Source organism: Mus caroli, chromosome 15 (genome assembly GCF_900094665.2).
Source record: "Mus caroli chromosome 15, CAROLI_EIJ_v1.1, whole genome shotgun sequence".
In the NCBI taxonomy this organism is placed as follows: Eukaryota; Metazoa; Chordata; class Mammalia; order Rodentia; family Muridae; genus Mus; species Mus caroli.
Genome location: NC_034584.1, coordinates 25,969,004 through 25,980,419, shown reverse-complemented (window position 1 = coordinate 25,980,419; position 11,416 = coordinate 25,969,004). Strand labels below are relative to the sequence as shown.

Below are 11,416 nucleotides of genomic sequence, written 5' to 3'. Positions count from 1 at the left end.
TTCCTTCCTTCCTTCCTTCCTTCCTTCCTTCCTTCCTTCCTTCCTCCTTTCTTTCTTTCTTTCTTTCTTTCTTTCTTTCTTTCTTTCTTTCTTTCTGATCCCTTTAACAGATGTTTATTGAATTGCTGGTGGATTACAAAAATGTGGAATGATTCTATCTTCCTTCCATCATTTAAAATGTAAACATAAGCCTACACGAATTTATTACTGACAAATAACTGACAATTGAGCATATCCTGTAGCCTCAGGATAAAACACAGTTAAGTAGTTTTAAAGACCAAGGACTCAACTGTTGAGTGGCTGGAATACTTTGATATTTACCTGTAAATCAGGATTGTGAATATTAAATTTCTTTTCCCAAAGATTTATTTCTTTTTATTTCATGTGTACGGGTGTTTTGCTTCCATGTATGTGTGTACACCATGTGTGTACTGCCCGTGGAAGCCAAAAGAGGGCATTGAACCCACTGGAACTGGAGTTAAAAATAGCCTGTAGGTGGGATAGGAATTCTAACCTGCTGTTTTGCAAGAGCAACACGTGCTGTTAACTGCTGAACCAACTCTCAAGCCTCACTATGAAGATTAACTTTCTGATAACTTTGAGAGTCTTTCTTTGTCTTGAAGCTCATATTTAATAAAAGCATCCTCAGAGCTAAGCTTTTTTTCATTGTTAAAGAACTCCTATCCATCCTCTGAGATCCCTCCAGTTCTTTCAAACAACATCCAATACAATTACAAGATGAAGCCCAGATGTGAACATGGGGCCTAAATCCCATTCTTGTCAACAGTCCCCAGATTCTTCCAAGTAAGAACAAAGAATTCTGTGGGATAGTCTGGGGCATAGTCACAATTTCCTAACCACAAAAATTTCAACTTCCTCCCAAACAACCCGAGGGTTGTGGCCCATAGGCTGTGTATTTTGAATGTGGTACTCATACACCATTTAAAAGCATTAAAAAGTTCTTAACTGTGCAACAGCCAAGGAATAATTGAAATTCTAATGTGTACTGAATCCAAGGCATCCCTGGCAGTGTGTCTCTGGGCTGCACTGCACAGCTGCATAGTAGCCTTGGCTCTGAACACACATGGAACGGTGTAGTATACATGTCACCATGGCACTCAGTGCCAGCAACTGCTGCCCTAGCACTGCAGCACAATTTTGAGATGATAATACCTCATGAATCATATTTTTCATATGTACACAGTATCCTGCTCTCAAAGAAACACCATGGTTCAATTATGAAAAATATTTTAATGTTTTTTATTTGTTTGTTTGTTTGTTTTTCAGTATTTCTTAGTATTGTTCCTCAGTGATTAAGTATTAGATTAGTGTATCTTTGAACTGGGCTGTGTTAGAAAGTCTGATTTTTAGAATGATGTCTGACTTGGGATTAGGAAAGAATTTTCAGTAATTTCTGAAATGATTCTGAACATACTTTTTTTATTACATCTTTTCCTCAATTACATTTCCAATGCTATCCCAAAAGTACCCCATACCCTCCCCCCTATTTCCCTACCCTCCCATTCCCATTTTTTTGGCCCTGGCGTTCCTCTGTACTGGGGCATATAAAGTTGAACATACTTCTTAAACATACATATTTATATAAAGAGGTGAGCTCAACAATGAAAAGAATAACATCAAAAGACTGATCAACTCCAAAAAATATAAACTACATCTGCATCCCACACTATTAAAGATTCAGCTATGATTTGTTTATGCAAAAACAAATAAGCTCATCTGGCTCATTCGTATGGAAATGTGTTAATGTTATAAGCCTATAAGAGAATTGTGTTTAAATAAATGCTTTATCACTGAATAAATTACAGAGATCTATTTTATAAAACAATACAGACTGTGGGATTTGTGAGAAATTCTCAGGTGGAAAGGAGCCAGGGGTGGGAAAAGCCAAGGAGCCCCCATCTACAGGATCCTTTCTAGCATCAAAGATGATGATTAATCATTCTTGTGAGTGACCGTAACACTATGATATAGGCAAGGAAGGCCAAAGTGATGCTTACGAAGGGAAGGTTTTATTCTTGGTTATGTTTCCCCTTCACCTACTAAGATCATTTACAGATTATCAGAACTGAAGGTAAGTTGGTGTTGCATACGAAAGAAGGAAATCCTGGCAGTTCCTTACGTACTCAATAGGAACGTGAGACTTGGTTCTGAGCAGGTGGCGGTGATAGACAGGATTTCAGTTACTCTAAATAGAATGAACTAAGGGTCCTTGTTATTGAAGGATCTGGCATTCACTGCCCCCTTTCTCCCAGTAGTCCTCATGAACCTGCCGACTCCCACAAATAATGACTATGCCAACATATCCTTGATTCTCCTTGTCTGTCTTCGTTGTTCTCCAGCCTGTGTTCTAGATTACAGATTAGATCACGTGTACCTGTCCACACATCCACTCCAAAACTCATGAAGATATCATGTGAAGGCCATGATGTTCCTTGAGGTTAAGTGCTGAAGGTATTTGCAGAATTCCCACTAGAACCATCACAATCTATTCTTATAACTACACAGATATCGGATATTATAGTATTATATTCCCTTAACTAGATTTCAAGGGACATTCTGACTTTACAAGGCTCAGTGGATTCTGTTGTAAAGCTTGCCTCTTCCTATATCACCATCAACCAAGATAATACATTCAGTCATAAAATTCTAATTTTTCCAAAATTATTACAGTTATCGAAATGAGAATTATCCTTGTTGAGATCCCTGGAGATTATGGAAAGCACCTTTTATACACATTCATAGCAAACAGCTACAGAGGAGACAAACACTTCCAAGAGGGCTCACATCGAACCAAGGGCATAAGGCACTTCCAAATGGGCAGTGTAACCAGGATGAGGGGATCTGAGTCCTCTGATTTAGAATGAAATGCAGTGATAACACCAGCAGATTTGGGAGAGTATTTGGACCTCAAGAATGAGGTCAAGTTCACTGATTGGAGACAGATTTATGAAAGCTGATTGCAAGGTATATCTGCTTAGCACAGGTATGCAATGGGGTCCCACAGGACGGCGCACTTTGCGTGGATCAAGCATGCCGAGTCTTTCTGTGGTGTTAAAACCACTGCTTTGATAAAATGTTTTCCTTAGCTCTGTGCTAGCCAAACCTAGAAAAGTTTTAGTAGAGAAAACCAAAACGATGACAGATTAACAAGATTCTCCCTCCTTGGTTTGATGACTGAAGATTTTTGGTTTAGCATGGAAGCAAGGCCTCAAGGTCATGAGTCAGATGCAAGAAGAATCAAACAGCAGGTCAGGTATTTCCTGCTACTGGTCTCAAAGACAAAAATAAAATAAAATAAAATAAAATTAAATTAAAATAAAAAAATAAAAAGTCTAAAATGCTGGGTGAAGCAGTTTAGTTTGCACATAAAGTTGATCACATTCTGAGATATGGACTCGTGCTTCGGATATATTTCTACTTAAAAACATACGAAACAGTTCATCTACAGAAATGTAATATGGAAAGCTAAGCATGGTGTTACATGCCTGCCCTTGGGAAGCAGAGGCAAGGAGGATGAGGAGTTTGAGGTCAGTTATAAGACTTGAGACCTGGTCAGAAAAAGTAAACTGTACCAAGGATACAAACTCTCGTGAGAAATCCCTTTGCAGCACACATATGTGAACTGACCGACCAACATCCAGGCTGGCCCTTTATTTCTCTTTCTCATAAATGTAAAGCCCAGAAACTATTCAGGGAATGGGAAGGTAAAGAGGAGGATCTACTAGAATAGGAGGAGAGTGCAAGCCACAAAAAAAAAAAAAAAACAAACCAAACCGAACTGAACTGAACCAGACCAAAGCAAGTCAAACTGAACCAAACTGAACTGAACCAAACCTAAAAACTCAAAGGGAAATTGTACAAGGACAAGAACCATCACAGGGCATAAGACGCCACCACCACAGCTGCGCCTGTCCCACCCAGCTTTTGAGGTGTCTCTCACCTCATTCCTGTCCTGCAGAGAGAACACATGCACTTGGTGATTTGAGTCATGTCTCTTGCCCTGACACCTAGTTGCTAAATTCCACAATACTGGCCTGACTGCTGAGGATGCTGGTCTCAGTGCACTTACACAGGCTCAAGTCTGACCTTGTTTCTACTTGGAACCCCCACCCGAATCTCTAGCCTCATTCCCAGAGTAGGCTGGAGGCACCTCAGGACACATGCTTCATCCTTCCTTCTTGCCCCATTTTTTTTTCTCTGCTGGACTGGAACAGAGGATAGCATATTCACTTATGTAAAGGCAGACCACGAGAACAGCATCTTTTCTGTGGGTCACCCGTGCTGAGGTGGCTTGTGGGCCACGGAAGGGCCTGCCTGAGTTGCTGGGGCTCTCTGGTGCCCTGCAGCAGGCATCTTGCATCTGTGTCTTCAGCCCAAGTGCTATGATCCAGAAGGAACACATCTGACATCCTGTTTGTTCCTTGCCTCTTCTCCATAACCTTTCGATGGTACACCTTGAAGAATCCTGAAATTTTACAGCAGACTCAGATACCCAGGACTAACTGCATCCTCAGCCAACTCTCCCTGTGGTTTGGAACTACAAGGCAAATCACCAGCTCATATGTCAAGCGAGGGAAGCTGGGCCTCCTATAAAAACTACGGTCCTTCCATCCTTCCATTTCTTCCCTTTTTTCTGTTCCCAGTGTGGTTTCTGTCCACAGTCATGAAACCACTGAACAGACTATCAAGATATAGTTCTACATATAGTTCTTTCTGAATTAGTCCTGGTCCTTATGAACTCATTTTGTAGTGGGTGTGATAATTGCTCACATCTATATGCTGCGTCCTCTGGGATGGTGAGAAGTACAAATTTGACAAGTCACACACAAAAAAAGTGTCTTGCTGGTATCTTGGGTTTTCAGGTCACCTAAGAGGAGGACCTCTATCAACTTTTAGTCTTTTTAGTCCTTGAGATAAACTTCCAAAGTCAGAAAAGCCTGACTGGCTGAGGGATGCTCTGACTGGTTTAGGCCCAGGAAAGAAAGGCAAGAGAAACTCCAGGGTCAGGAGATGGCCATGGGAGGGTGGAGGTGTTCTAGAGCAGGGGGCAAAGTGACGCATGTGACAGGGAGCGCTAAGCACCTCCAGGCCCCAGGCCTCGTTCCTTTAAGAAGAGCCTCTTAGTAAGCAACACCTGGTATCCCTGGATGTCTCTGCTGCTTTCCCAATATTCCAACGGGTTATAATTCCTCCCTCATGTGTCATGCCTTGGTGGAACCATATTTGTCTCTTTCTTCGTAATTCTGCTACAGTCTGTTAACAATCTTGCCGACCCATTATCTCCTCCACTGGGGATGAATCGCTGTCCTTTCCATCTGAGGCTCCATAACTGCTGCCCCACCTCCTCCATCATCTTTCCTGTGTGAAGGACCAGGCTTCCAGGGAAATTTTTTAAAACTGTATTGGTCACCATCTCCACTCACTGCATATTAGCTCTGGCAGCATGGTATCACAGGGGGACTACACATCATTTTCCTCCTGTGTCCTCGAGGACTGTGGTCCTTGCAAGCTTCAGCTTCGAAGGGCACTATCCACAGACCCAGCTGTTATCTCTAATCACGTTTGCAGTCTCTTCTTACTCCTGCCTTGACGGTAGCTGATGGGATTATGGATCTCCTTGGAAACAGGTTCCATAGCATTATTCGTTAACATCAGCACCTCCTTTTCAGCATCCCCTAGTTGATAGGAGCAGATCCCAGGACATGGACAAACTCAGGGTGTGGCTAAAACATGCTTTTCTGAAAAATCAGAGCACTGGTCTCACACTGAACTACTATAAGGTTTCCCAGTTGACATCTGCTCTGTGCTGTCAGCAGAGTCAAGTCCCTGCCACAAGCATACAGAGCCCCCAGGCCACTGTGCAGTCCGGTAGTCTAGGACTCAGAGAGGCAAAGCATCCTCTCAAGGTCACAGAGCCACACAGTAGTGTAACAGCCAGGGTTCTCATGCCAGCTCCAGCACCCTTTCCATGAGAGCAATGCCATTCTATTTCCTGATGCCTAGCAACCAAATGCAAGCCCCTTAAAAAAGAAATGAGGAACAATGTACAATGAGGGTAGAGAAGGAATCACTCAGAGGCAATTGAGTGAAGAGACGGATGGAATGTTCCCTTGAATTACGTGAGTAGAAAGAATCAGGAGGGAAATATAATCGTGAAACACTTTACATGTAGTAGACAGGAACGAATCCCAATTTCTTTAACATCTGAAATGTGTTAAATCAGTCTGAATAAGACCTACATTATGGAGAATGGGACATTTATACATAAAGATTGATTTCTTTGTTCCAGTTAAATAAAGACACCTTTAAGTTAGGTAAAAAACAGTATATATGATACAAATTGGACATTTTGTGTGTGTGCGCGCACACACACACCCACACACTCACAATTAGGAGTGGTGACACGCATCTATGGATCTTATATAATCTTAGCACTCAAAAGGTTGAGGATGGTAGTCAAGGCTAGCCTGGGCTACTTGGTGAGCCCTAGTTCCAAGAGATAGAAAAAGAGGTGTCATACATTCACATGAACAAACTGTCAGGGCTAGCCTAGAGACCTCTTCTACTATCTCTACATGGGTATATTGTTGGTAAAACTTTTCTGGCAACCTCTGATTTTCTCATTTTGTCTTAACTTGGGTTAATCATCGCTGCAGAAAGCAGGGAACTTCCTTACTGGACTTGAAGCACTCATTCCAAGTATTCTGGAGCTGTAGGCTGCCTTGCCATGTCTGTAAGGCCTGGTGTGACAATGCCCTGCTTACATATGCTTGTCTGGCAGGTGTGCATTCCTTAACCTAAATGAGAGTAATATTTGAATCTCCCTTTTAACACAAAACCAGCTGTGAGTCGCCTTTCTCTATCTCCACTAGACACACCTTTCTGCAACAATAAAATCTTGCTTTAGGAGCTGGAATGGCATAATTGGGGAGAGGTCGGTTGGGGGTAGGCAAATACCTCAGGATTGTTTTTCTGATGCTATTTCTTTCTCTTGGGATGGGGGAAGTTTAGTGGTGGATTCTTCAAATACTTCAGTTGCATATTTGACAGTCAAGCTAATTTTTCTTATAACGGGGATTAGGCCAAAGGTTGACATTAAATTTTCACTACTGACAGATTCAGGCCATTTGTCGGTTTCTCCCACAGGTGAGGGCACATTACAACATTTGAGTTTCTAGAAAAACAGCATGCTCATGAATGGTCATATATTCAAGGGACAGCACATCCTTAATTTAAACACTTAATACTTTTATTAAATTAATTTAATTAATTTCATTGCATTTAATTTCAGTAGAAAGTAGAATAAAATATTAATGTTTTTTATTATTAAAAACAATCCTTTGCCATGACTGAGAAGGGAAGGAGGGCTTTTCAGTCTCGAGGATGTGGACTACTTAAATGACATACACAGATGGAATGTTCTCCATGTGTGAACAGGAAAGCTCATCTTTTTGTCCACTCAAGGGTGCATACAAAAGAAGGCACGGTGGAAACTCAGGAAGGAAGAGCAGTGATAAGCCATGTGTCACAACTCACAAAGACTTGCGTACTATCTCTGAATCAAAGGGATGCTCTTAGCATGCTTAACTGAAGGAGGCTTCCCAGAAAGAATGAAGCAAGGCTTGATGAAAATGCACAGAAGTTATCAGTACTGATGCATCTCCTGGGACATGCTTGCTGGCCACACTCCTGAGCAACCTTCCCTGTCCCATGCCCCTCTGACTAAAAGCTAATTTACGGTGACATCCTCAGCCATTTAGGGCACGTGGTAAGCCTTGTTCACACACTATTGTCATCCATCCATGCTGTTGCAGCTCCTGCCCATTTAAAATACTACGCACTTAGATGTCAGAAGCCTATTAGCTGCATAGATATGAAGCATTGCTAGCAGTGAATGATAGCTCTCACACACTACACTGTGAGAGCTCAGATCCTCTCTTCATCCCTTCTGCGTCCTCTTCTCTACTTTCATGTTTCTTCAGCTGCTCCTTTGGTGATCCTCCTGCCTTAGACTTGGAAGGAATTCTGTGTAACCCTCCCATCTCTCCCAGTCTTCAGGTGCTTGCTGATCTTCAAAGTATACCCACTTTCATGTCCTACCCTGGGTTGGGACACCTGGAGGAATGCAAAGCTCACTTTAGTCATTGGACACTGCCCAGCAGACTCTGCCCAGCAGACGCTGCTGAGCACAGACTCCTCAGCTTTTCTGTACGGCAGGGAGCTTCAGAGATGCTCACCCTCACTGTCAGCTTCATCTGCTCCCTAGGTAAAGGTAGATGGCCAGCTTTCATCTGTTGATTTAGGGAAGTGAGCCCAAGACTTTGTACTGTAAGTTCCAGCATCATTTTGAACAAAACTGAATTTCTTGACTTCATTATTGTAGAAAACACCATGATAAGGAATGGGGGGGGGAGAGCTATGATTTATGGCTCTCTGTGTAGAGGAGATTTAATTCTGCCTTCTGCTCAATGGCCTATCCATTGTGTGAGCAAAGTCAATACCAATAATGAAATGTAGACTGAAGGGCTAAATCAATTCCATAAAATGCAATAGAAAGACTAGAGGACTGAGTAAATTTGGAAAGGCTAGTGCCTGCCAGATTAGTGTTTGGACAACAGGTAATTACAAAAATCAATACCTGGATATGAAAACATGACAGGCAGCCATCCATCACAAAGGGAGGAATAATTACTAACACTCTGGACTCTAAATAAGGAAGAGAGGACAAAACAAACCTGCATAGAATTCCTATCAGAGTTTGCACATTTGTGTGTGTGTATGTTCATCTACACATGCGTATCTCCCTGTGTGACTGCAGAACAGGGGCCTGCTCCACTTCATGTTCTCAGCGCAGTCAAAGTCTGGCCCTCAGTCCTACACCACCCTAGTGTTCCTTCTCATCCAGCTCCTGGGAAACAGAGGACAACCATCATGGCCACTAGGAATCGAGGATGGGAGGACCAATGGCGAGGAGGAGTGCTCCATTAACGATATGAATTATCCTTCAAGTGCGAGCTGTTGGAGAAAACTCCAAACGCTGAGACTTGATACAGGCAGCTCAATGACTGACACAGCAAATGCTAAGAGGTGGCAGAGGCAGCTCAAACACAGCAAAACAAGGAACATATTTGTCCATGTATGCACACACGCACATACATACAGACTTGCTCAGACTTCCATAGACTCATGCACACACTGACATATTTAGACATACACAAGAATATTACTCACACTTATAGGTAGACAGGCATAAGCACATACATGTACACAGACATACTCAAGCCTACATATAGACTTAGAAGCACACTGGAATATAACATAAATATGCACACACTGACACACACATACAAGTTTTCACACACATTCTGACATGGACATACATTTGTTTCTTGCCACAGAACAGGGGATGAAGCATGTTTACTTGTGAAGCTGTTTGCACAAATCAAGTCACTCCATCCTACAAAGGCCCCCCTCAATACACAGTTCCAGCATCCTTAGTTTTTCCATGCACAGATATCTGCTTTTGTATCTTTCTCTTTTAAAATTTCCTTGTATTAAAATGAAATTACATAATTTCTTTGCTCCCCATTCCTTCTCTATTTTAAAGATAAGCCAAGAAGTTCCACGAGACAATAGCTTCCGTTCCAGATGACAAGCTTGGCCACTGGCACCAGAAACTTCTGTCTGATATGATAGACGTGTCGGTTACCCTTCACTGCACAGCCTTTGCCTACCACAGGGCACAGAGGGTAATTCTGATATAGCTACAAGTAAGTCTGAGCTCTGTGGTATGGTATGGCTGCATGGCAGCCAATAGGCCTTGAGGTCAGTCTACAGAGCATGCATGCAAGCTAGTGAAACAAGCAAGTGTAGATTTCCCTGGGCCATGGTATCGGTGCAGCCTGACTGGATCGCTTCCTTTTCTGAGAGCTGTCATTTCTCTCTGTCCCTTCTATCCCTTATCTAAACAGCCTGATATAAAGCACAGACATCTCCTCCCCCTTCAACACCAGCAGGAGATTTGAACCAGAGGAGGCCCAGTCTGTAGGTAAGAATCCACCGCCCAACCATTCACAGTACTAAGGCACTGCCTTTTCCAAAGCTCTTGCAAGCCACTTGTGGACTAGTTGAGAGCCACGCTGTTCACCACAGAGTCTCGGCATGTGAGCAACATGCTTCGCTATACATTCCTGGGTGTGAATGACGTCAGTCATCTCAATTCCAGCACTGGATTGGGGGCAGAAACCCAGCTGGCTTGGGACTGACACGTCAAGTGCTCCTGAATCAGCATGTTGCCAACAACAGAATGAGAGAGAGAGACTTTCCTGGTCTTGAAACTCAAAAGCTCTACCTCTCAGAACATTGCCAGTACATGGTCCATAATCAGGAGCCCACCCTTCACTTTGCATAATGGTTGGGTATTGAGGAGCTATCAAAGCAGGGGTCCTAACATGGTGTCTATATGGGATATCAGTCATATAACTTTAATGTTAATCTTAATAGTGTAGGCACATTTTTACATTTTAAATTTACTCTTGATGGTCAATATGCTTCCTTGTCTACACTTCATCCATCTGAGCTAATTTTGTAATTTTGTGCTATGTGTAGCTACTCTCTGCATTACAAGAGGCTGTGGTATTTCTAGTCTCTTCCCTCTGGGGACCAGTTCTACCAGCAGTTCCTTCTCTAATTGTGACAATTCAAAATGTCTCCAGCCACCAAGTCAGATGGCTGAGAACTACAAACACATGCGTTTTTACCAATGATAGGCATGGACTAACTTCTTAAATGAAAATCTACTGTCTGACATATTTCCAAAAGCAAGCAAGACAAAAATCCAAAATAAATTGCAATGCCATCTCAAATCTTTTCCTTCCACTGTTAAGCCAATTTGGAGTCATACTCAAAGTTGCTAACATGTTACAGAGATGACTCATTACAGTTTATAAAATATTTTGAAAATTCGATTACTCAGCTGCTTGCCTACGAATGTGTATCCTCTATCTGAAAAAAAAAAAAAGATTTTGGGCTAGCTGCAATGATCGTGGTAATTTTCCAGAAATAAAATACACTGCAATGTACTCTGCACCTTAGGGCATTCTAAAAACATGGGGGCATTTTAAACAACCATTTATGTGAAGGACACACACAACAGTCTCTTTAATGGATCACATATATCCATATTATATCTGTTGCTGCTTTTGCGAATGGCTCAGAACAGTTGGGTATGAGGTAAAGCCTATGGTGATCTCCAAACAAGTTCTCAAAGATAGATGGGCCCTCATGAATCCTAACTATAATTTGAGGAGATAACAATTGATGTCTTGCCTTTTTTAAGTCTTGGGAGACAGATTATTTCCAAAGATAGAATTCGGAAGAGGAAGACAAATCCTAG

At 42.2% G+C, this 11,416-nt stretch overlaps 1 protein-coding gene across 7 annotated transcripts in view; it reads right to left on the bottom strand.

Moving 5' to 3' along the window:
• Ctnnd2 (catenin delta 2) overlaps window positions 1–11,416 on the bottom strand; it is a 793,031-nt gene that overhangs the window by 218,388 nt on the left and 563,227 nt on the right. The window lies entirely within an intron of this gene.